This window comes from Ranitomeya imitator, chromosome 2 (genome assembly GCF_032444005.1).
Source record: "Ranitomeya imitator isolate aRanImi1 chromosome 2, aRanImi1.pri, whole genome shotgun sequence".
In the NCBI taxonomy this organism is placed as follows: Eukaryota; Metazoa; Chordata; class Amphibia; order Anura; family Dendrobatidae; genus Ranitomeya; species Ranitomeya imitator.
The window spans coordinates 812,393,562-812,421,299 of NC_091283.1; positions in this window are offsets into that span (position 1 = coordinate 812,393,562).

Sequence of the window (27,738 nt, forward strand, 5' to 3'; positions counted from 1 at the left end):
GATGGATTCCTTTAGTTCAGTCTGATCTCCACAATTCCCCCCTTTGACATTTTCTTTTATTTATTTTATTACCACAGGGCCAAAGACAAAGCCTTTATTTGGTATTACACATGTACATGCTTGTATTCAATAAGAGAATCAAATCTAGTATTAATTCTTCCGTTTAACTCTCGCAACCTTTTCTTTGTTTTGCAATAAGTACAGATATTACAAAGGGATAGCAAAATAAGCGCAATAATCAGTATTAGCAAAGGATAACATAAGAGAAGAAGGAAAAAAAACTTTATACTCTTGCATCTATTACACAAAGTTTATCTGTGCATACTGAGATACTCTTGAGCACAATCTGGAATAGTACGTATATGACTACAATAATCATAACTATATGTATTATGCTCTGCATAATCCCAGCAACCCACCCACCGATTCCTCTGAACCAGTTGGCTGGGTTAAGAAAAGAAAAGGTATCTGACCACCAGCTATCCTTATTCTGGTCATTGTCTTTGTCATACTGATCTCTGAGTCGTTGTACGTCCTTTAATTTAAATGTCATACTCATAGTACTATTCGGGTCTATATAATGACAGCAGGTGGGTCCGATGATTTGACACATACCCCCTTGTGAGGCAGTTAGGTAATCCAATACCAGGGTATGTTGGTTAGTGACTATTATAAGCTGATTCTGTACAGCTATACTAGTATTTAATATGTCCAATATATCCCAGATCTGATCATCTAGATAATCCGTGGCTCTAACTAATTTATCCCACATCTGTGTTAACATAGGATAAATAAAAATGGTACTAGCAATTTTGTTAGGAATTCCCATTTGTACTATATGTGGCCTCCCCGAGGGACGTGGTGAGTTATCTGCAGCTCTTTTATACTGAAACTAAGCTGTAGATTTTCTGTGGGGACCTGTCCTAAATTAGTTAATCCAGTCTTATTTCTAGGTACCCATTTTCCTCCCCTAAATGCTAAATATTGTAGATGTGTGTTACTCCCTGAGAGATTACCCTGCCACCAAGGAAATTCTACCCATCCCACAATTGGTATGGCGATTGTAGTATTCCACAGCCTAGCATTACCAATTTGGTTGTTGGCCAGGTTGTCTGAACAATTAGGCCAAGCGAATATTTCTTCTGCTAATACGGGAACTGCTAGAAAAGGTATACTTGTGGCTGATACCGGCGAATGGGTACAGATCCAACAATCTGTCAGGGTTTGTGTATTGTTTAACAAGTCATGCACTAATTTTCTATGATGTTGTACGAATCTATTGTTCAAAGGGGCTAGAGAATTCAGTCTATCCCACGCCTCCGTTGAGGTTATCATTATTAACATCAATATCATGAGTTTATACTGCTTTTCTTGCAATGGCTTGCATGTATCCATGATGCCTTTCCTTCAAGCTTGACTGATGTAGGTGTTGTCCTTATTCCCCCCTTCAGACTCGAGAGGTAGCAGTGTAGCTAAATTGAGAGTCTGAAGCCTAGCAAATGTGATAGTAGAGGGGAGCAGCAAAGAACACTGAAGCCGCAAATGTCTGGCCATGGAAATGTGTTTTGGTTGGACCTGGTTTAATATCCCATAAACATCATGTGTAGTTTGAACTGTGAGTGGATGCTCTAGGACAATTTCTGATGCTTTGTCCAACAATAGTGAGACAGCAACAACTACACGTACACAGGTTGGCGCTGCTCTAGCTACGGGATCTAACCTTGCTGAAAGATATGCAATTGGTCTTTGTTTCCCTGCATGCTTCTGGGTAAGAACTCCTGTAGCATGGGAATCAACTTCTGCAGCCATAAGCTGAAATGGTTTGGTGTAGTCTGGTAGCCCTAACGCTGGAGCTGAAACAAGGGCATCTTTTAATTGTTGGAACGAAATCTGACCTTCTTTTGTCAACAAATAAGGTTCACTTTTTACACAGTCATACAGTGGTTGCATTAGTTGACTGGCATGTATAATCCATTGTCTACAATGAGACACTATTCCTAAAAATGCTCGTAGCTGTTTATGATTTCTAGGCTCATTCATCTGTCTTATTGCTTCAGTTCTTTGTGGTGTAAGATGCTTTTTACCTTGAGAAATGCAATGACCTAGAAAGACCACTTTGGTCTGACAAACTTGTAGCTTTTGTCTATTCACTTTACACCCTTCTTTTTCTAAAAAACATAGTAAACTCACAGTGGACCTTTCTGCAGTTTCTAGATCTGGGCAGCAAAGTAGTAGGTCATCCACATACTGCAAAATTACTATCTGTGGTTCGGGTTCAAACCTCTGAAGGACTGTTTGTAGGGCATTTGAATAAAGAGTAGGGGAGTGTATCATTCCCTGTGGAAGGCGTGTCCACGCCAACTGTTTGCCCTTAAATGTAAATGCAAACAAATGCCAACTATCTTGGTGTAAAGGAACCGAGAAAAATGCATTTGAAAGATCTATTACAGTAAACACTTGAGAACTGGCTGGTATCTGTGATAGTAACGTATGAGGATTGGGTACAACTGGGGTGATTGGATCTAGAACTTTGTTTATTTCTCTTAAATCATGTACCATACGATATTTGGGCATAGAACCCTTATCAAGAGTTCTCTTCTTGACTGGATACAGAGGAGTGTTAGCAGGTGATTGTATCTCTACCAAAACTCCTTTCTCTTTATATCCCGCTATCTGTTTTGTAATCGCTAGTTCCTGCTGGGCACTCACAGGGTATTGTCTGAGCTGTGGGAGAACAGTTCCTGGTTGCACAGATAGTTTTACAGGAGAGATATGCAATAGTCCCACATCGGTGTCACCCTGTGCCCACAGTGTTTCTGGGACCATTGAGAGGTCTAGATCTGTGGTGTACTCTTTTTCTTCAGCATAATCCTCAAAAGCCTGAATTCTAACATATTGTTCTAATGTTTCTGCATCATCAGGGATAGTCAGTATAACTGTGCCATCTTCCCTAAAATTGATGTTAGCTTCTAATTTCTTTAGGACATCAGTTCCTAACAAACATGTTGGGGCACCTCTGGCATACAAAAATCTGGATGCAAAACATTTAGGTCCTAATGAGACCTCTAGGGGCACAGTATATGGCAGTGTTCGAATTACCCCATCATAACCCTCAGCAAAAGTTGTTTGTTCTGAAATATCTTCCGGATTCGGAAGAAAATCTTGATTCAAAATTGAGGAAGTTGCACCTGTATCTATCAAAAATGGAATCTCTCTCCCCCCCACATTCACCTGTATCATAGGTCTTCTAGCTGGTAGGGAAGTTTGTAACACATCGAGTCAATCTGAATCTGGTATGGGACCATCTATGATGGTAGATTTCTGCTGGTTGTCCGTTTGGGGAGGGTTATTTCTGGGAACAAATTTGCCTGACTTTATATCTGCCAACTTCTTCCTGCACTCTCTTTGGAAATGACCTGGCTTTTTACAGTAGTGGCAAGGAAAGTTGTGTTTCACTCTTCCTCCTGTATTAGCTTGTGCTATTCTAACAGGCTTACGATTCTCTCTCATATCCATGACTATTCCTAAACATCGTTGTTTCACAATATTTGGTTGTTCAATTGTTCTCCAATCTGGAGTAGAGGATTTAAATTTTTCTCTGATTTTCGGATCTAGCCCCTCTATTAATTGTTTTGTAAAAAGTCTCCTTACTGAAGCATCAGTCAAATCCAATCCTTCATCCCTAAAGCTATTTTCTAATTCTTGACTATATTCTTCAATACTTTACCCAAATTTCTGCATAATCACACCCGTAGATCCCCTTTCCCTCTGTTTTTCTCTCATGAAAATTATTAATGCCTCTGTGAACTGGGTACCTGATGCTTCTGTCTGTAAGGCACCCCCTTCTGCCACTGGTCTATTGGGCTGTAGGTGTGTCAATAATTCCTGAAAAAGTCCGGGGGACATTTTCATTCTACATAATTCTTCCCCGTCCGCCCAGACCCCAGCATGAGTCTGCATGATTTGTTGTATGTATTGTGCAAATCGGATGGGATATTGAGTGGGATCAGGCGCATTATGCAGGAGGGACATACCTTCAGCAGGGGACCAAGGAAAATACTGTCGGGTCTGGTGATATCTAGTTCCCATTACCCCGTCAGCACCAGGTTCCCTAAAGGGTCTTGGTACTACCCTAACAGGGGCAAGTACAGCGCCATGTCTAGGTGTACCACAGACTAGGCAATCATTTCTCCAATCTGGATTTTGTTGTCCACAGTGTGAACATACCCATCCTCCTACCCCACCAAGATTGGGATACAAGGCTGGAAATTGTTTTCCTCCTTCTGCTCCTCCAGATGGTACAAATGATTGGGCTTTTGGATCTAGGTAAGGTGGTGGGATTATGTCACAACTTTTTCCCTTCCCCATAATCCATTTGGAAGTGTCTGGATCATACTTCCAATTCTCCTCTTTAGCTGTTTTTGAGACCTCTATCATACAGTGTATGATTTCTTCCCACCCATTGTCTTTGATAATTCCACCTCGTTCTTTACTCAGTTTTTCCCATTCTGTACTGAACATAAGTGCTTCTGAAATTCCCAATTTTTCTCTTACCCTTCTAATCTGACTTCTGACTGTCTTCCCACATCTTTCCTGTATGATATCTGCTGCTTCCACTTGTCCTAAGACGGTTTTTTTGTCTGTTTATTTCCCATTTTTCTTTTTTTTTTTTCTTTCAATATTAGCTATTTCTACCCCAGGTGACGTTTGGACAATCACTTATCCTAGGTGATGTCTCGTTGCCTTCTCTCCTAGGGAGCTAAAATATTGAAGGGCTGATCTGCTCCATTCTTTCTAATGTGCAGAATGTACTTAAGTGCTATTATGCACGCAAACAGACCCAGCAACACCATACAGATCACAAAACTTTCTGTGTCAGTTAGCATACTTGTCCCAGGCTCATGGACCCGCGTCCTGGGCTCATTCTATCAAACCTTATCCAGAAATGAAGGAGGTTAAGCACTTAAATGAGAGTCAAGCATGGGCGGAGGTCTCCCCGAAAGGACGCAACCACATGACCCAGTTAGGCTGACTTCCGTGTATAAGGCTTATACCCCAACTATTTCGGCTTATTTTTCTACGCACTTTTGCTCTTCTTTCACAACATACCACAACCTTCACTCTGTTCACACACTGCCAGGGACAGGACTCATAAATCTATACAATATAGTAACCCGAGTTTTATAGGTATCTACTCACTAACCCAGCGTGACACGGCTCATAGAGATCTTTCGGATAATACAAGGCAGATAAAAGAGAACTAATAATGTCTCTTACCTGGCCAGGTTTTTCAGTTCATTTGCCGTCCATTATCCCAGATCTCCGTTGTCCGTATCTGCAGGTGAATCTCGAGCAAATACTCTCATCTCGGGTCCCCGTTCGGTGCGCCAAAGAAATGTTAAGTCCTTCTCAGTCCCTGGCTTACTAGAGGTAGGGATCCAGAGTAAATGACACGCAAACAAGGTATTGTGTGATCATATACAGGGGAAGCCCAGGAGCACATCTCTTTCTCTGGGCTTTGCCCTCCCTTTATATAGAAAAGAATTATTCTTTTACAGACATGCGCACAAGCGCTCATATTTCACTATCTCTTACATAAACAATCTATACCAGTCTTTATCAGTAGAAAGTTACATCATCTGGAAGGTGAATGAAAGGCTGCTATTGAAAGAAGGAATGCACACATGATTACTTCCATAAAAGGAAATGTCAAGTCAGCAGAAATGTATCTTGTTGTAAGCGAGATTTCTCAGGAAGAAGATAAGATGGATTCCTTTAGTTCAGTCTGATCTCCACAATATACTATAGATATATATATAAAAACCCATTAATAACCCTGCTTCATATCTACACCACAAATGCATAGGCATAACAAATGGAGCAAAAATTCCATAATTATTGCCCCCTCCGACATCTCCTCCTGCCAGGGTAGAAAGAAACAGTAAATGAGTGTGGCTGGGGCATCGGCAAAATTTGCTGTGGCAGGGTACGCGAGCCACATAATTTTTCTTTCTTTTCTGTGAGTTGGGAGGTACGCTCTCTGTAGTTTTTTTTTAGTGTATATCTGTGATTTACATTATGTACTCCCATACTTTCCACCAGTGACTGGTTGGGTTTTGGTGCTGTGCATTAGTGGTTTTGTGCCCGCTGCAGAACCTTGCTATTTAATGCTTTTCCCTAGTCTACAATCTACCTGTTCTCTGGCCGCAGCCTGTATTACAAGACTTTCATCAAGAAGAAAAATGCAGGTTACTTATAAGAAGCTCTTTGTTTGAGCAGCATTTAATGTAATGTGATGAAAACATAGAAGAAAGGCCGAGTGATTGATGGAAAGTGGGCAGAGTGCAGGCTGGATGAGAGCAGTTAGTAGCACTGCCAAAAATAGACTGAAAAAGTTTGTTGCTTCATAGCTTTCTATGTATTAATTCAAAGTCACTACATTTTACTGTACATGGTTGGCATGAAGTGTGGTGGATGAATTGTATTTGTTGTTAAGCCTCTGAGTACTTTTTTTGTCAAAGAGAACCGCTCACATTGGACATGGGGTCTGATCTGCCGTAAGCATTAGCAGGAGGGGTGAAGCATATTAAAGAAGCACTCTTCATCCCATCAAAGTTTTTATGCTCTTAGTATATTACAGTCATCGCATTGTGTACTTACAATTGCTCGTTTTGCCTTTCTACCCAGTCAATTCTTTTGTTTTACATGCTTTATGTAGACACAGGAAATCTCTTGTTCTTGACCCAGCTGCTCCCCCCCACCAAGGACTTTTGCAGTGATGACCCACACAGGGAAATTAACCTCCTATTTCTAGATAGAGTTTAGAAGGATTCAGCTAATGGAAAAGAGAAGAATTAGCTGTGTAGAAAGACAAAAGGAAAAATTGTACGTGCACAGTGCTATATAATATGATGACTGCAATATAATAAGAGGATACAAATTTTGATGGGATGAGGAGGAGTGCTTCTTTAATGCATTAAGACATATGAGGACTTGTTTTTTTTAGCAGAACGAGTTCTAGTTTTGATTGACACTATTCATTTTACCATAAAATATGCTGAAAAATGGAAGAAAAAAAACAGATGGTATGTAATGGTGAAAATAAAAATGCAATTCCGCCATTGTTTTATGGGTTTTGCTTTTACGATGTCCATTATGTTTTAAAAATGACTCTAAATCATGATTCTCCAGATCAATATGTTTACGGGGATACCAAACTTACATCAGGTTTTTTTTTTTATTTAAATGCTGAAAATAATTCAGAATTACATAATTAGAACATGTTTTTTGCTTTCTGTCACTATTTTCTGAGACCCAAGGGCTTGTTTGATCGTTTGATAACTTATATTTTATAATGCCAATACCACAGTCCTGAATAATATAGTGTAAATCATGGTGTCTACTGAGCTTCAGAGGAGTACCAAGATGGCAGCGACAGGGGGCTTCAGCAGGCCCGAGACTGCCATGGTAACCAAGTGGTCGAGCTCAGCTACACCCATGTGCAGCGCCCCAGAGATCTGGTCGTTGCAGTATGACACTCTGCCACTAAGGGGAGTGATGGTACGTCTGATGGCACTGAAGGAGTTCTCCTGACCAGGTATCACCAGAACACATTACACTTCACACTTCGACCACTAGGGGGAGAAAAAGGCTTTATTTATTGGGCCACTCCTCACACTGGTAAAACTAGGGGTTGGGTAGGAAGTTAGTCAGAAGCTGACTGGGTTGGATTCAGGCAACATCCCGTGGCAGGGGGTGTTGCAGGGAGAAGACACAGGGGGGTCCCTGTCAGGCGTGGGAACCTGGCAGGTGCCTAGCGAACAGAGCAGAACGTTACGGAACCGCGCCTGCACACCCCGCGGCGGTATCCTAAGAAAGTGACACGAGGGGAAGGATATTGTGGAACAGTGAGAAACGAGATCAAGCACAAAGGAGAGCCAGTAAGAGTCGTGCCGTGAGACCGAGGCAACATCCTACTGAGGCGCGTAGCCGGTGGCCGGAACACCGCGGGAGTAACTGACTCTAGGCCTTACTTCGAACTCCGCAGGACAGTTAATTATAGGTTATAAAGGCACAGATGATTGGCCTCGGGGAGACCAAAACATCCAACACTGCGGAGACACCATCACGTGTTTCTCAACGCAGTGATTCCAGAACACTGCCCCCATCCCTTATGGGAAATATGCAGATGCAGGTAAAGAAGCTGCGGAGACACCATCACGTGTTTCTCGACGCAAGCAGTGAATAGCCAGGCCTTTCCCCGGGAAGGAACAACCACGGGAAGGGCAGCATCCTATGAAGGAAAGCCACCTATGCCAAGCATGGTATCCGTCCACAGACAGCTGTTTCGGGGTGTTTGCCCCTCATCAGTGTGGAGTAGGAATCTGGCTATTAGGAGCAGTGCCTAGTAAAAAGGCTATAAAGGCACAGATGATTGGCCTCGGGGAGACCAAAACATCCAACACTGCGGAGACACCATCACGTGTTTCTCAACGCAGTGATTCCAGAACACTGCCCCCATCCCTTATGGGAAATATGCAGATGCAGTTAATTATAGGTTGGCTGTCTACCTTAAATTTCCTACAAAGACATTGGGGCACAACGTGTGGAGAGGGGCGTCTCTAGGGTCCCGGAAGAGCTCCGAGCCTTCCCGTCATACGGGTGCGTCCTAGCCATAACATACCTCGGGGACGAGAAACTAGTAACATCTGGAACAAGAGAGAGAGAATTAGAAAGAACGAACGAACGAGAACAGAAGTTGTGAGGACTATTCAGAATGCTCAGCAGGGTAGGACTACAACACACAGGGGCTAGTGGTAGGCACTGATTTCCACCTGCAAAGGGAACTCTGGATGTGCCCATCGGACCGGCCGGTCTCAGATAGCCCTGTTAAGCGTGCTCTGGATTGAGGATCCTGAAGTCTTCAGTAAAGAGGTAAAGAGACTGCAACCTTGTGTTCTCGTTATTGACTGCACCTCGCACCATCACCATCTACCTTACTGGGAAGCCCTGGGGACATACTTCACCTGTGGGAAGTTATACCATCCAGCTGCCATTCCATCACCCCAGCAGACCCCACAGCAGCGTCGGTCACCCTGACCGAACACCACAGGTGGCGCCACGAATCCCTGACAGACTGCACCACCTTTATTGGACGCCCCTTAGCAGGGTCGCGGACCGGGTCTAGCCACCGTGACAGCCTCAGAACCGAACCAGAGAGGCCCGGTACCGAGAACTCGTGGCCCTGTGTCTGGGGGCGATCTACATGGCTTTGAGAGACTGGTGCCGGTTATCCAATATAGCCGACATCTGCGCCTTTGGCGGGATCTCATTTCCTGAGCCCCCTCCACACACGCGGACCCCTTTCCACGACGTTACTTCAAATTCTAATGCAGGAGGTAGTCAATGTATAGGCTTTTGGGACAAAATTCAGTACAACTTGTAATCCATTTATTGAAATTTCTGCTCATTTTTAGCAGAGCGGTATCTTCCTCTTGTTCCTGACATCTTCAGCACTCTTTAGGCCTTGCGTTGTCATGGCAGCGGACTAGGCCTCACACACACACTTTGTTTTATCTAAGGCTTATTATACTGTGGAGTCTGGGGAGACCTGGGTGTATAATGACGCATATTCAATTTGCATCAAATAAATTTCATGTGAATTTTAATTTCAGCAGATTCGCTCATCCTTTGTCTTAAGCAGTCCAGAGCATAACAGTGGGGTTCTTCTGGCATAAGTCCTTAGTTTTTGTTAGAGGGTAGCAGACCGATTTTCAACCCTGGTAAGGAATGGCGCCACTTTTTGTTCTTAAGTATTTAGATACGGGACTAGGGCAGCAAATTCCATCTCTGCCCCAGAAGAAGCAACGACTAGGATCCCAATTCAGCAAAATTTTTACACCAGAATTCAGGTGTAAAAAGAGAAGATTTTTGCACAAAGCAAGGCTGTGCAAAAATGTTGCACCTTTTCACCATTTTTACCCAGCTCTGACAAAGGGGCAGGACGGAGCATGGCAATCCCCACTTGTCAAATTCATAATGAGCGGTTGCGTTCCTTATGCCACAAATATTACTCCAGTTTCTGACTGGAGCAAGATTTGTGACACACGCCTCACCTGATTCATTAAGAGTCGTGTGATTATTAATGACTCAGGTGCATTGCAATCCATCCCACTCCTTCATCATGGTGTTTTTCACGCTAGGCTTGATGAATCAGAGTTTTAGACCTCGATTCATCATTGTCGTTTTTAAGCAACTGTTCTTTTTTTGTCTTGTGGTATTCATTGCAGTTTTTTTGTTCAAAATTGGCAAACAAGCTGTATGAATTTTTCTCAAATCCAATAAAAAATTGTCATTAGTTTTGTCCTCAACTTTTTTTTGTAATCCTTTAATGTAAAAAGGCACCTGTTTTACAAAATATCACAAAAATTGTGCCAAAGTTTTTGGCGTGCATAAAATCGCTTCAGGTGGAGACTGGAGTGTATTTCCTACCAATTTTGAGAATTTTCGAAAAGTTCCAAGTGATGAATGAAGCCAAAATATCTGAAAACCCTAAACTCTATCCATAGTTGCGAACTAAATAGTTTAAAACAGGCGAACACATAAAAAAACACAATGAGCAATGAGCAAATAAAATCATAAATTGGACCAGATTATGTGACAGTCGATCATACTGTGTGGAGGGTTTTGTGGAGGCAATTATACTGTTTGGGGGCTATATGGGGGGCCATTTTTCTGTTTACAGGGCTTTGTGAAAAGCCATTATAATGTGTTGGAGGACTATGTGGCAGGTCATTATACTGTTTGGAGGGCTATGTGGGTGCTGTTATAGTGTTTGGAGCGCTAGGGGGTGCCCTTTATATAGTGTGGAGAGTTGTATTTGGGCATCATACTGTGTGGGGTGTGTGGAGGCATTATACTGTATGGAGGGCTGTGTGGGGGCAATTATACTGTTTGGGGGCTATATGGCGGGCCACTTCTGTTTACAGAGCTATGTGAAGGCCATTATAATGTGTTGGAGGGCTATGTGGCAGGCCATTATACTGATTGGAGGGCTATGTGGGTGCTGTTATACTGTTTGGAGGGCTAGGGGGTGCCCTTTATATAGTGTGGAGAGTTGTATTGGGGCATCAAACTGTGTGTGGGGTGTGTGGAGGCATTATACTGTATGAAGGGCTGTGTGGGGGCAATTATACTGTATGGAGGGCTGTGGGGGCAATTATACTGTATGGAGGGCTGTGTGGGGGCAATTATACTGTATGGAGGGCTTTGTGGGGGCAACTATATTGTATGGAGGGCTGTATGGGGCAGTTATACTGTTTGGGAGCTATATGTCGGGCCACTTCTGTTTACAGAGCTATGTGAAGGCCATTATAATGTGTTGGAGGGCTATGTGGCAGGCCATTATACTGATTGGAGGGCCATGTGGGTGCTGTTATACTGTTTGGAGGGTTAGAGGGTGCCCTTATACAGTATGGAGAGTTAAACTGGTACATCATACTGTGTGGGGTGTGTGGAGGCATTATACTGTATGGAGGGATGTGGGGACCTGTTGTGAATTCTGTGGTCGAGCTCCCTCCTGTGGTCACAAGTGGTACTTCGGCTGATTCTGTCTATGGGCTTCCGTTGGTGGATGTGAGTGGTACTGCGGCTTCTGAGTTTCCTTCCTCAGGTGATGAGGTTAAGTCGTTAGGTGCTGCTCTATTTAACTCCACCTAGTGCTTTGTTCCTGGCCTCCAGTCAATGTTCTAGTATTGGTCTTGCTTCCTCCTGGATCGTTCCTGTGGCCTGTCTCCCAGCATAAGCTAAGTTCTGCTTGTGTTACTTTTGTTTGCTATATTTTCTGTCCAGCTTGCTATATTGCTTTTTCTTGCTTGCTGGAAGCTCAGAGACGCAGAGGGAGCACCTCCGTACCGTTAGTCGGTGCGGAGGGTCTTTTTGCCCCTCTGCGTGGTTGTTTGTAGGTTTTTGTGTTGACCGCAAAGCTATCTTTCCTATCCTCGGTCTATTCAGTAAGTCGGGCCTCACTTTGCTAAATCTATTTCATCTCTGTGTTTGTATTTTCATCTTAACTCACAGTCATTATATGTGGGGGCTGCCTTTTCCTTTGGGGAATTTCTCTGAGGCAAGGTAGGCTTATTTTTCTATCTTCAGGGCTAGTTAGTTTCTCAGGCTGTGCCGAGTTGCATAGGGAGCGTTAGGTGCAATCCACGGCTACCTCTAGTGTGGTGTGATAGGATTAGGGATTGCGGTCAGCAGAGTTCCCACGTCTCAGAGCTCGTCCTATGTTTTTTGGTTATTGTCAGGTCACTTTGTGTGCTCTGAACTTCAAGGTCCATTGTGGTTCTGAATTACCTATTCATAACAGGGACCACAGTGGGTCATCATACCTTTTGTAGGTGACCATACACTGCCGAGGTGTACAGTAGGGTCATCATCCTGAGAGTGTGGAGGGTACTGTGGTGGTATCATACTGTTTTTTTATGGGACACTTTTGTTTTGATCATACTTTATGGGGTCAGTGAAAGGGGAAAGTAGCAGCTTCAATAGGAGAAAAATTACAGTGTAAGGGTTGCAAAGTTGTGAGATGTGCTCTTCTGTGACACCGTCATTTTGCTTTTCTTGGGGTGGGGACAATTAGAACTTGTGCTGTGGTGACCCCAATATATTTCAGTTCTGTTCCATATGAGAAATACCAGTGGTAATACAGGGTTGGTTTGGTAAGGGGATTTCACAGTGGGCCAATGAACTTGTAATTGTTCCTCTGAAAAATCCTTTTTGTTCTGGCGTTTACTGTAATAGTTTTCCAGATCATAGAAATTTCCCCAAACAGAACAAGTTTTCAGTACAAATATTTTCATCCATCAGCGTCGCCGTCTCTCAGCAGATTGTCAGCTCCTGTGAATAGTGCTATTGTTTCTGGATTTCCTTCTTCAATTGATGACACAAACATTTCATTGCTTGAACTTTGTAATTCTGTGTTTTGGGTCATCAATGGATGTTTTCAATATAAATGAGACCACAGAATTTATTGAAGTAGACCATTATATGCAAACCAAAGCACATCTTTACCTCTGTTTATAGGTAAGAATATCCAATACAATGCACTGGATTTATTATACCCAGTGCGTCAGTGATGCAGCACGTATGACTACATTACCTGAAAATGCAAGCATATGTTGCTGGCGCCACCTACCCGAACATTAAGGAATGACAGGCTAATATATTTGCTCTTAGTATTCTAAACTATTCTAGAGCTTGGGGACAAAATATGGGTAAAGTGTTGCAGCTATAAAAACTGAGAAGATGCAAAACTGTCAAGCTTGAACTCGGTGCTTCAACATTATAAGAACACACTCAACTGGGCTCCCTGAGCCCCGAAAATGAATCCCAAAGGTCCAGAAGAGAACCACGTCTGATTCTGCTGATCAAAGATACTAAGTTTATCTCAGACAAGTCTGCAGACCTTGGAAGGACTGGCCAGCCATCTCATGTGTTATGGAGGCTTCAGGACTCATTATTTTGATTTCACAATGGGATTTATTAATTAATAGATTTTTAACAAAGACACATTAAGCTATCTGAAGTATTGGTTTTGACATTAAAGAGAACCTGACAGTTGATGCATGTTGCCCAATCCACAGGCAGCATACAGTACAGACCAAAAGTTTGGACACACCTTCTCATTTAAAGATTTGTCTGTATTTTCAGGACTATGAAAATTGTACATTCACACTGAAGGCATCAAAACTATGAATTAACACATGTGGAATTATATACTTAACAAAAAAGTGTGAAACAACTGAAATTATGTCTTATATTCTAGGTTCTTCAAAGTAGCCACCTTTTGCGCTTTGATGACTGCTTTGCACACTCTTGGCATTCTCTTGATGAGCTTCAGGAGGTAGTCACCGGGAATGGTTTTCACCTCACAGGTGTGCCCTGTCAGGTTTAATAAGTGGGATTTCTTGCCTTATAAATGGGGTTGGGACCATCAGTTGTGCTGTGCAGAAGTCTGGTGGATACACAGCTGATAGTCCTACTGAATAGACAGTTAGAATTTGTATGATGGCAATAAAAAATCAGCTAAGTAAAGAAAAACGAGTGGCCATCATTACTTTAAGAAATGAAGGTCAGTCAGTCCAAAAAATTGGGAAAACTTTGAAAGTGTCCCCAAGTGCAGTGGCAAAAACCATCAAGCGCTACAAAGAAACTGGCTCACATGAGAACCGCCCCAGGAAAGGAAGACCAAGAGTCACCTCTGCTTCTGAGGATAAGTTTATCCGAGTCACCAGCCTCAGAAATCGCAGGTTAACAGCAGCTCAGATTAGAGACCATGTCAATGCCACACAGAGTTCTAGCAGCAGCCACATCTCTACAACAACTGTTCAGAGGAGACTTTATGCAGCAGGCCTTCATGGTAAAATAGCTGCTAGGAAACCACTGTTAAGGACAGGCAACAAGCAGAAGAGACTTGTTTAGGCTAAAGAACACAAGGAATGGACATTAGACCAGTGGAAGTCTGAGCTTTGGTCTGATGAGTCCAAATTTGAGATCTTTGGTTCCAACCACCTTGTCTTTGTGCGACGCAGAAAAGGTGAACGGATGGGCTCGACATGCCTGGTTCCCACCGTGAAGCATGGAGGAGGAGGTGTGATGGTGTGGGGGTGCTTTGCTGGTGACACTGTTGGGGATTTATTCAAAATTGAAGGCATACTGAACCAGCATGGCTACCACAGCATCTTGCAGCGGCATGCTATTCAATCCGGTTTGCGTTTAGTTCGACCATCATTTATTTTTCAACAGGACAATGACCCCAAACACACCTCCAGGCTGTGTAAGGGCTATTTGACCAAGAAGGACAGTGATGGGGTGCTATGCCAGATGACCTGGCCTCCACAGTCACCAGACCTGAACCCAATCGAGATGGTTTGGGGTGAGCTGGACCGCACAGTTAAGGCAAAAGTGCCAACAAGTGCTAAGCATCTCTGGGAACTCCTTCAAGATTGTTGGTAAAGACCATTCCCAGTGACTACCTCTTGAAGTTCATCAAGAAAATGCCAAGAGTGTGCAAAGCAGTCATCAAAGTATAAGGTGGCTACTTTGAAGAACCTAGAATGTAAGACATAATTTCAGTTGTTTCACACTTTTTTTGTTAAGTATATAATTCCACATGTGCTAATTCATAGTTTTGATACCTTCAGTATGCATGTACAATATTCATAGTCATAAAAATACAGAAAGATCTTTAAATGAGAAGGTGTGTCCAAACTTTTGGTCTGTACTGTATATCAGTGGCTGATTTCAACCATACCGTAAAAGCCACTAGTGATCGAGCCGCATGGGAGGCTAGTCCAGCAGGGAAGTCTCCGGCATTTCTCCCCGCTCTCTGTCAATGACTGACAGGTCTCTTCCTCTGGCGCCTGTATCTCTATATAGAGCCTGCCGCTGGGTCACATGACTTTTCTCATGTGTTTTTCTACCGTTATGAATGGTATGACGCGGGCTGCAGAGGATTTCCGGGTTGTGTCAGGATGGCGCATACATCGTCATCTTACCCAGCAGCGATGCATCACTTGACACTAGCTCATATGACGTTCCCATTAGCTGCAATTACTATTTAACCTTTGGACATATAACTGTTCTTTTTGCCTTTTTCTGTTATATGGGTTTTATCACCATTCTGTCCCTACTTCTTACATTGTCCAAACATATATTTTATTAAGTCATGGTTTATTATAACCATGTGATAAAATAAATCATCTACACTGACACATTTTATTTATTGAGATATTTCATTATCCTGTTTAGTACAAGAGATGAGCAGATTGATCCGCGGAGATACAAGTTTGAGTCAAATTTCCTGAAATTTGCATAATTGCTCAAATTCGCATACTTTGATACTTTGAGGCTCAATTCACAGTTCACAGAAAAAAATATCTTTCCAGTCAACCACACAGCTGAAGCTTCATAGAGTGGGCTAATGTTTTTTTGCGTGGATTGCCATAATACCGTGCACCTATGACATCTTATGGATTATCATACCTTTATACTGGTGGTCAGTACCTGGGCCATCACAGATCAGCGGTTCCCAGCAGAGTCCCTGGGTAAGTCTCTCTTTTCTGTAAACTGTGAGCTCTTGTGATCAGCAGGATCCTCTCTCTTGGTCTGCAGAGTGTAAGCTTTGCTGGTTGGCAGGGTCCCAACTCTCCTGTAGAGTGTAAGCTCTTATAGTCAGTGGGGTCCTAAATTGTCTGTAGAGTGTAAGCTCTTATGGTATGTGGGGTCCTCTCGCCCTCTCTCTTTCTCACCTGTAGCATGTAAGCTCTTAGTTAGTGGGGTCTACTCTCTCTCCCTCTCTCCCTCTCCTGTATAGTGTAAGCTCTTACCGTCAGTGGGGTCCTACGCATTATGTTTTTATTCTAGGTTATTTTTGTTTGCTAGTGACAGCAGCGTATATGTGCACGTGCATATTACACTTACGCTATCTGGTGTGCTGGCCCTTGTTTTTGCTTTAGTTTTTTGCACTTAGTACATTTGGAGGTGTTGCCCCCCGGGGGTTGTGCTCCGTAATCTGCTCATCTTTCCACAAGCAGGTGTAAAACTGTCAGTCCCAGGTCCTTCTCTGCCCCTATGTACTCTGAGGCCTGGCCGGCACATAGTAAGATGAGCAACTTGAGTTAGGGATCATCCTGATTGGGTAAACCTTACTGCAGAAGGATGGTATCGAATCGCCCCCGTGTAGGGCAAGGGGTACTCCATACCGGGTCCTTCGGTTCTCAAGGGGGATGTCACGGTGGCTGACCCGGTCCATGGCCCTCGGGAGGTCCATATTAAAGGGAAAGGTCTTTAAAGGGATAATGTTCGTGACGCCACCTGTGGTATTCGGTCAGGGAGACCGACGCTGCTAAGGGGTCCGCTGGGGTGATGTTATGGCAGCTAGATGGTATACCTTCCCACAGGTGAAGTGAAGTATGTCCCCAGGGCTTCCCAGTGTGTAGATGGTGGATGGTGTGAGGCGCAGAGAAGAACGAGGACACAAGGTTGCAGTCGCTTTACCTTTACTGAAGGCTTCAGCGTCCACAGTCCAGAGCACCAGATCACAGGGAAGGCAGAGTCTGGCCGGTTTGGAGGCAAATCAAGAGTCTCCTTATCTAGGAGGAAATCAGTAGCCTTCCTCTAGTGCCTTGGTGTTGTAGTACCTTACTGCTAAGCCTCTCATAAGGTCCTCACAGATGTTGTAGATGTTATCGATGTTATCTCTCTCTGTCCCCAGATGGATAGGACAAACCCGTATGACCGGTGGCGTGGGGCTTTTTACAGGGACTCTATCATGCCCCGGTCTCTCGTGGGTGCCACCTTGCCTCCTGGGTATAGGGCGGATCAGTAACTTGCAATTAGCTGTCCTGCCGGTCTCTGGAGCAAGGCATAAAGGACTGTTGCTCCCTCGGTGTTCCGGCTACCGGGATCCTGCGCCTCAGTAGGAGGCAGCCTGTGCAGGGCGGAACTCCTTCCGGTTTCCACTCCTTTTGCTATGACTTCTTCTCACTCTCTACAATACAGTTCTCTGTTCGTGTCTTTTCTTAGGAACTGACGCACGTGGGGCAGGCGCAGCTCCGTGACCTTCTGTCTGGGCCTCTGACAGGCTCCCACCCCTGTCAGGGACCAACTACCTGAGCCGAAGTTCAGCCAGCAACTGCCTAACTTCCTATCCAGGCCACAAGTTTTACCTAAGTGTGAAGAGTGCCCTAATAGGAGCGTAGCTCCCCCTGGTGGACTGGAGTATGAAATGTGTTGTATGTTTGTGGTACCTGGTAAAGAGATCTCCTTTATTGCCTCCAAACGTAACATCACTCCCCCTAGCGGAGAATGATATTACTGCAACGACCAGGACCCTAGGGCGCTGCACTATTTATGCTTTTTTGATGAAAAAAGTTAACTAAGAACATTATTTTTTACATGTGTTTTTATTTATTTGTTCACTGCAGTGTGTCTACAAATTTTAGATTATAAAGTATCAACCATCCAATCATTTCAAATAAAAGTTTTTCACCTAAAAGTTATGATTATTAAATTACCAGATTATTAGACATTCCAAATGTCAGATTAGCACAATTCCAGATTATTGGGTGCCAGAAAGGACTTTACCTGTACACCTAAAACCACGTTACAGTTCCATGGAACACACTACATCTTGTTTCCGGGGCAGCTACATGCAATGGAGTATAATTCACCGACTCCATTGAAGTATCACATTTTAGCAGAAAGCCGCTCACCTCATAGAACTTTACATCTGTCCCTTCTTCCCTCCGTGCTTAATTCTGTTGTCTTTAAAGGGTTTGAACTTAATCAGATAGAGCGAGGATTACAGGTATCCCGATCCTAAAGGAATAGAAAAGACCACTTTGCTTGTCAAATGGAGAGTCAGATACCCTAGGAAAGCCTTACTGGCTCCTCCAGCAAGAAACAGGTTAATCTTCACTTAGGGGTGTTATAGACTTCAAGGGGCACAGAATGACTCCTTCTAATCTCTATAAAAGGGAAAGCAGTGTTAGCTGAAATCAGAGGAACATTTTGTCAGAAATCAGAGGCTAATCCTCTTCCATTTAATGGTTTGAGTGGAGTGACTCCGAGAGTAAACAGTCACGCAGATTAAACTGCAAAACTTAATTGGGCGTAACCAACACCAACGACATCATCCTAGACTAAGCCCCTTATAGACTCTTTCTCATGTCTTAAGCCTTCACCATAAGAACCATTCATGGTTTTTATCACATTTCAGTCTCAAATTGAAGATTCCAATATCTGAGCCAGCCATCAGGACGCTGCTCGGCTCCCAATATAAGAGGACAACCCCAAAAGTAGTATCAGGTCTGTGGGTACAAAATAGGGACTATTGTTTCATTCCAAATAAATTGGCATTGGCTCCGAAACTGAACGCTACCTATTAAGCAACTGCTAATTGTCTACAGTTTAAGTTAAAAAAATATATAACATTCGAGACTATTGCCATATTTTTGAATCACTAAGTCACATTTTCTCAAAAAAAGATGAAAATGTTCAACAAATGTTCCTTTTCTGTCCATCTGCTATGTATTTAGTCTGTTAGAGGAACAGTTTGTGCTTTAGAGCTGTGATGTGATGTCTTCTATAACTAAGTACCTGCAGCCATTTTGGAGACCATGCCTTGCTGGTTTTGGTCAAAAAGAAAATGTGTGTGATGTGGACAAATATAGTATGTGTGCTCCAGCTAATTTATCAAGAGTGATGCACTCAGTATAGAACTCTTTATCAATTACTATGACTATGTAGTCAATATTTCACTCTGCTTAATCATAATCTACAAAAACTATTAAGCTAAATAAACTTTCTTACCCCTTTAACATGAAGGTTTTTTATTAACGGTCTTTGTCTTAATCTCGAACCATGGTGACTTGATGGATGAGCAATCTGTAGGAAAATTGATCTTGTGCAAGCCTACATAGGTCGGCCAGGGTCTTCTGCACCATTATTTTGATAATATCAAGCCATCAGGTTGTTGGTCTTCCTCTTCACCTTGTTCCTTCTATTCTTCCAACCATGAGCTCCTTCTCCAGTCATCTGGAATACCGTGTCCTGTTCTGGACGCCACATTTTAAATAGACATTGAAAAACTGAAGCTAATTCAGAGAAGAGCTACCAGAATAGTGAGCAGACTGCAAAGTATGTCCTACAAGAAACTGTTAAAGGATCAGGGAATGTTTAGCTTGCAAAAAAGAAGGCGAATAGGAGACTTAATATCTGACTGCAAATATCTGAAGGGCTGTCTCAGTATAGAGGGATCATCGTTATTCTCATTTGCGCATAGAAACACGAGAAGTAATGGAATGAAACTGAAAGGGAGAAGATACAGATTAGATATTAGAAAAAAGTTTTTGACAGGGAGGGTGATCAATGAGTGGAACAGGCTGCCATGAGAGGTGTGGAGTTTTCCTTCAATGGAAGTCTTCAAACAGAGGCTGGACAGACATCTGTCTGAGATGGTTTAGTGAATCCGGCATTGAGAAGGGGGTCGGACACGATGACCCTGGAGGTCCCTTATAAGTCTGACATTCTATGATTCTATAATTCCAGTGATTGAGTGATTGCTCTCTTCATATCGTGTCCAAAGTAGGCAAGTTGTAGCTTGGTGAAGTTTGTTTTGAGTGACATGTCTGGCTTGATTTGTTCCAAAATTGATTTGTTTGTTCTTCTTGCCATCCATGGTATTGATAAGGTCCTTCTCCAGCACCACATTTCGATGGTGTAGATTTTTCTTCTGTCTTCTTTCTTTATCGTCCAGGTTTTGGATCCATATGTTTCCACAGAAAAGATCAGACTATGTACAAGCCGGGTCTTCGTTGGCAGTGAAATGTTCCTTGATATGAAGACCTTGTCCAGTGATTACATTGCTAATTTGCTCATAGCAATTCTCCTACTGACTTCCTGTGCTTTCGTTGACTAGGTTAAAGTCCTTTACAACTTCTAGTTTGTAGCCGTCCATCTCAAATGTGTCCCTGTCATACCCAGCAGTAGTCAATATCTTTGTCTTCTTTGTGTTGAGTAGCAGTCCCATGTTTGAGCTTTAATTTTTGACACTCCATAATAAGTCTTCATTCTATCTATGGTTGTTGTTATTAATGTTGTATTGTATGCTCCCCCGTTTATGTATAGGGTCCCTATGTCTCCACTACTCTCTGGACTGTACAGCTTTCAGCAGAATCATCATTTCTCAGTCATTGTGGTAGAGTTAATTATTTTACTTGGGACATTCAAGAACCATTATCTGCATCAACATCATTAAGTAAACATGAAAGACCCGACAGAGACCAAAGATAGTCACACTGTAGGACATCAACTATGTGCTCAAGATATCTCCTCTGCATGAGTCTGCAACACCCTTCTCAACAACTGAGGCTCAGTCCATTAGTTCATTAGGTCCACCCTCTTCTTCAGCCCTAAAGATATATGTACTCAGTTGGGCAACATTGCAAGTACAGAAGTCATTGTGCTTTAAAATCCCTAAAAAAAATTGAACTTTTATAACCTTGGATCTTGGGTTATCTCTTTCGATCTGTGCAAATGTCAGACATCTTTGGTTACCGTGCATGGATTGAATTTCTTTTTCTGCATCTTTTATCCATTCATTACCTTCCAAGTAGAGAGCTTAGCTATGTCTTCCCAAGATGTGGGTTCATATACACAGACTATAGAGTGTCTTTTATGAAAGACATACTGGTGTTTTACCTTTCGCTTCCTCTCACTGAACGCTTTGGTTCCATACCTAGGTTTGGTTTTATCTGCTTCCTTTTAGTATTTGGTCTTGGGCTGACGTTATCCATTTGGTCAGTATCAGTTTTCATTTCTGTTTCTATTTCCACTGATGTCATTACATTTTCTTTCTTGTCTGTTTTGGGGTTTAGGATTCTGTTCTCTTTGCAATTGTCATTGTATTGAACAAAGATTCTAATCCTGTTTTGGAGTCTGTTGTGTTTTTCTTTAGAAATATAGACCAATGCTTATGTGTTTGACTCTTGACTTCCCGTATTACCACAGTTTGTATGGAGTTTTCATCACTCTTTCTGTGTCTTGTGTCTGGATAGTACTTATGGAAAAAGACACCTTACACTCCTATCTAGAGAAATGTTTCCATTTTTAAGTGTATCAGTAATTTTGTGTCAAGTTCACATTGATAAGGGCCATAAAATCACCACCGTTCTCTGAAACAAAAGGGGAGAAGCACATGATGGGAAAGTGGCCCAAACCGCAAACAGCATGAATCAGAGTCTGGGTGCACAATTTCAGCCAGGTATATTTTCAATGTATACTTTGAAGATCTGGCCGGGATCCATAGCTGGAGATGAGACTATTCTGGCATTGCCCCCGGACGGCTTCTCCCAGCACCGTTGCAGTTGTGCAGTTGACTGATTGCACTGGTGGACATAGACATAGGAGGGACCCTTTGCAATTACAATATATGGGCCCCTTGCAGTACAATAGCTCGTCATCATGCACAATTCCACTTGTGTTAGAGGTGGAAATGGGCTACCTTACCTCTTGCCCCCCTGAGCAGCTACATGGGTAGCACCAATGATACATCTTTCAGTGACTGATAAGACTCCCCTTAGGGAGGGATCTGTCAATCACCTGAAGCGGTGCTGGGGGATCATGCAGGCAGGTTCTGGTTTATGCTGCCCAGACATTGCATAGGCTGTATGCATATTTAAATTCCAAGAAGAGCATAGTATGGCCCATAAGTCTCCTTACGCTGGCTTGGCACTCTCCACAAGGAGAAACATTCCCCCTTGCACCCCAAGTCAGAGACATTTGACCTGCCAAGTCCGATCTCCTGCTTGCACTGAGAAGGGGCAAACAAACCAAAACTTGCATCAGCAAATGGAGTTTCTGGTTTGGCTTCTTATCATAAGTCATGAGGCAAGACTCGTTAAGGGGTCAACATTGACTTATAGGATTCCTACTTCCATTAGGTGGCACTAATGTTCAGTTCTTCCTTGGTAAAGTTATGCATAGACTTTGTGTGATCCAATATACCACAAACTCCATCAAGAAGAGAAAAAATACAACCAAAGGTGTGCCGTGCTCAGTTAAGTGTTTTGCCCATTTTTGCCAAATATCGTTGGGGGTTTCAGCACCCAAAATCTTACCAATCAGAACTTCTAAAATGTCTCCATGTCATGAAATTACAGGTACGGTACACTTCCCACACCACTGCGATTTCAGTAACTGGTGAAATGTCACAGTTCATTCTTATCTCCTCATGAATCACAATATACTATACCTCACTATTATCTGTCCAGCTATGTCCGCTATGTGCTGGTACTTAAATAACTTGTGGCAGCTCAGATTGGATTCCACTGGATATTTCTGCTCAGGATGATCCTAGCCACAGCATTGTCATCTCACCCGCACAGCCTTGTCTCAGCAGGATAAAGCCATGTGCTGTCTTAATATTTTAGAAACTTTCCTTTTCTTTTGCATAATAGTAATTTCATTGTGGATTGCACAGATTAGTTTCCGGAATTTCCAGGGTCTCAAGACACCCCTATGTTCAGCCCTCTTTACCACTTGGGCCCCTGTGTGGCCGTATGTGTCCTTCTATGTTCAGCTATTAATGCAGGGCGCAGTCGCATCTGACCAAATTTCCTCTACAGTGTACGCTGCGGGAGAAAAGTGGTATAACACGCCATTAGTTTTACTGCACGGACAGACCAAGTCTACCAGAGGAAGAGCTGCTCTTTGTTAGCGGCTCTCCACTCATCCATGTGCTCTAATAAAGCACATGGAAAATGCTTGGGTTTTTAAAACAACCCTCTTAAAGGGAATCCGTCACCACATTTCAGCGCTCTGACCTAATAAAATGGTCATACAGGTTATAGTATGCTGAAAAAAGTCGCACCTGTATGCCTCATATCAGATGCCTTGTTGATAAATCATCTTTTATCGCTTTATGTAAATGAGTTCCTCCAGGCTCTGGGGCAGACGCTGCCCAGAAGATAACGCTTCCTCCTTGCTACATTATCCTATCTTTCTCCTCCCACATCCTTACTGGGTCCATGTAACGTCAGGTGCGTGTCCGGAAATCCCGCGGCTGTGCATTCTGACTGCCATCGCTCCTCTTCCACCCTTCTATGCACATTGGCAGAACTGCTTACACTACAGTCTGTATTAATCCTATATTTGTGGTATATTAAATGTAATTATTTTTTTAAAAAACCCGCTCCAGCCTTTTTAAAAATGTTGTGTGAATGTTAACGCCATCTTTACTTCAATTACTTAATCACATTTTGTCACGTTCACTCCCTGATGTTTGTCATAATGATCTGTTCCTTAGCATGTAATAGTGTTGTCTATTGTAGACCCAGGGCTTAGTTTGCTATGTTACGTACTTTGATGATGGCCTAACTACACTGTTAATATTATGGGTGGAGATGTTTTTTACTGAATTTCTGCTTGTTTCTTATTATTTTTCGATTTCTATCCACCGGTCATCTGGAGTTTCTAATTGGGAAATAGACCATCTCAGGCATTGTATGTTCTACTTGTAATGAAACATGGGCCCGCCTTCATAATTCTCTAATGCCTGAGCCCAAAAAAGAAGACTAAATGTGGCTAGCCAGTGTCTTTGAGGAAACGTGCCAGTTCCCCAACTGCACAGGTTCCCTTGATGGTAAGCACTTCCATGTTCATAAACCACCAAGCTCAGGGTCCCAATATTACAATTATAAGCAATTTTATTCTATAGTCCTGTTGGCCCTGGTCGACAGCACATACAGGTTTATAATTGTCGATATTGGGGCCTATGGAAGAACTGGAGACTCCAGAGTCTTCAATTCTTCCATAATGGGTTGGCGGCTACGAAATAAGGATTGAACATCCCACCCCCATGTATTCTACCGGATTCATGTTTGGAAGCGGTTCCATATGTTATGGTTGCTGATGAGGCATTTTAATTGAGCCGCAATGTAAGGCGGCCATATCCCCGGAGAGGCCTGGACCACCAGCGCCGAATCTTTAATTATCGGCTATCCTGAACACGATAATTGGTGGAGTGCGCCTTCGATATCCTATGTGCAAAATGGAGGGTCCTGATGTCAGCCATGCAAATAAATGAAGCACATGTCAATGCTGTCATTAAAGCCTGTGTCATCCTTCAAAATTTCATGAGGATACATGAATGTCCATCAAATGATACTGATGATGGAATCAATGGAAATAATGGAATGGCTTCAAACACATGTTGCCAATCCATGTCGTCAGCCCTCTGACCTTAAAGTGCAGGACATATTAACAAATTATTTTCTATCACCAGAGGGATATACTCCATGGCAAGACTATGCTGTGTCTATGTAACACCCTAGGGTCCTGGTTGTTACAGTGGCATTGCTTTCCTCATGGAGAGAGTGATGTCACGCTTGGAAGTGAGGTAAGATCTCTTTCATCAGGGAAACACAAAAATACAACATGTTCACACTCCAGGCCAGAAGGGGGAGCTCTGATCCAGCTTAAGGATGGCTACCCTATATATATTCTGGTCTGGAGGGCAAGTCAGTCAGAAAGTGCCAGACAGCAGACTGGAGCAGTCTGAGGCAGAGAGGGGAGTGAGGGGCTGTGCAGCCAAGAGTGTGCTGCAGCTCCTGGACAGAGACAACACTGAAAGAAGAACACATTGTAGAGAGCGTGCAGGAGAGCGGAGCACAGGAGAGAAACAACTGGGGAGAATAGCTGCAACTGAGCTACCTCCTTGCAGAGTGCAGACACCGGTAGTCGGAAGACCGAGGTTGCGTCAGACTCCATGTGGCACAGCAGAAACCAGCAGGGCAGCTGATTTCATGTCACCTGTCCGCCCGAACACCTGAGACACAGTAACGCATAGAGCCCGAGTCGTGATAGAGATCCTGTAAAAAGGCTTGAGTTACCTGTCATGCAGGAATTGTCCTACCCTTTAAGGAGGACAGAAAGACAGTGAGGACTTTGTGTGAGGCCTAAGGCAGCAAAGGACTACACCACCGCGCTAGTAGGAAGGCTTCTAACTCCATCTGGTAAAGAGGACTCTGGTACGAAGGTGGAGGTGAGGCGGCAGCACAGCCTGACTTATTTGTTGATTTAAGTTTCCTACATGATTGGGCCCCTGAGAGGTGGACGAGGCTGGATTCCAGCCCAAAGCAGGGCCCTGTTGTGGAACATGGTATTGGCTACTTGGGTAATGGTATCCATACTCATGAGGATTTGTGTTTGACTTTTGGCTAAAACCCCCAGAATGGCCATGTTGAACATACCCATGTGGACACCACTCTACAGTGGGTATGTTCAAGTGGCCATATTAGGCAGGTGGAGATGGATTTGAGAAGTGCGCATGTGGTTGGCGGTGTTGGTATGGGGTTTGATGAGGCTGAGGTGATTGGATCCGTGGTGGATGTGGTTCTGGGAGTGCTATTGGTTGGTCATCATGGCTTCCAGGCATGTGTAGGTGGTTGTCAGTAGACATCTGCCATCTTTCAAGGAAGTTGCAAACCAGACTTGGATTATTATGTTCGGTGCATAAACTTATTGCAATTTGTAGTGCACGCAGCCTCACCTCACGGGGAATTGTGCGCATTTACTGTGCAAGACTCCAACCATATGCCTCCTCAACATTATCGTTAACAGTGCGCGATAGATAATCCAAATGTCTACTTGGCGCCTGCTACCGGTGGTGGGAAGCTCCCTCATGCGCCCTCCCCAGCGTGGGATGGCCGCAGCCTGTGGTGAGGTATCCAGGGGTAGCGTAGGACTACTGCTACATCCACGTTCATCCTCATCTCGATTGGACTCCTGTCCTGCCAAAGATCGTGGTGGTGGTGGTTGGTTTGTTGCTGATTGAGCAGAAGAAGGGCCTGCCACATCTTCAACTTTGCCAACAGGGTCCAAGTTGACCTCGGAATTACATGCTGTTTCTCGTTCAGTAATTTTGGATTCAGTTCTGTTATTTGTCAAAATTGAATGGTTCAAAATTATTAATTTATGTACCTTAAGGCCAAGTATAAAAAGGTATTTCAAGCATGCATTACGAAGGAAGATCCAGAATGGGAGCTAGGAAATTCAAATGGTCAAATATATATATTTGCGCTTTTTAGTGGCTACTGCACCACTCCTGGCCCTGCTGCTGGCGCTCACGGCAGTATTGATCACGGCAGCTGCACCACCGTCTGGTTATATCAGACACTGCAATATGACAAAAAAAATCAATCTAATTATGATAACATAACCTTCTTTGCCTTTTGAATAACATAGTAACATAGCAAGGCCGAAAAAAGACATTTCTCCATCCAGTTCAGCCTATATTCCACCAGAATAAATTCCCAGATCTACGTCCTTCTAAAGAACCCAATACCTGTAAGATACAATATTGTTCTGCTCCAGGAAGACATCCAGAGCTGAAGAGAAAGGCGACAGTTTCCTGGTAGTGAGGCATACAAGGCTTGGAATGCATAGAAAAAGGACCTAAGGTCCCATGTGAGCAGTGCCACATTCTGGGGTGTCCCTCAAGTGAGAGGAGACCAATGAAAAGGTATAGTGAGATCTAGAGCAGATTCAACTAAGTGACAGGCCGGAGTCACACTTAGCATAGGGAAATACGGTCTGTTTTTTACGGCTGTAATATGCAGAAAAGCTCCTGAACATTGATCCGTGTTCAATGCGAGGATGCGATTTTTTCTCCAAAAATTATCCGTGTGTCATCCGTATGGCATCCGTACGGCGAGATTTTCTCGCCGGCTTGCAAGGATCCATGGGCTCAAATATTCGTGAAAACATATACAGTATGCAGTCTATATATACATACAGTATATGTATATATATATATATATATATGTCAGTGAGACACATACATATATACATATATTTATATTTAATACAGAGCTAGATAGCAGAAAAGTGAGTGTGTGTCTCACTGTCATACATACTATATATATATAGACTGCAAATATGTTTTCACGAATATTTGAGCCCATGGATCCATTCTATGTCCATTTTGCAATTGTCCGTATTCAATTATGTCCGTATTCGTATTGAATATGGATCAATGTTAAGGTGCTTTTCTGCGTATTACGGCCGTAAAAAATGGACCGTATTTCCCTACGCTTAGTGTGACGCCGGCCTTATTCTCTTGTACATAATCTCTATCAAGTTCCCGTTCAGTAAAAAGTTTATTTTCAATCGGTG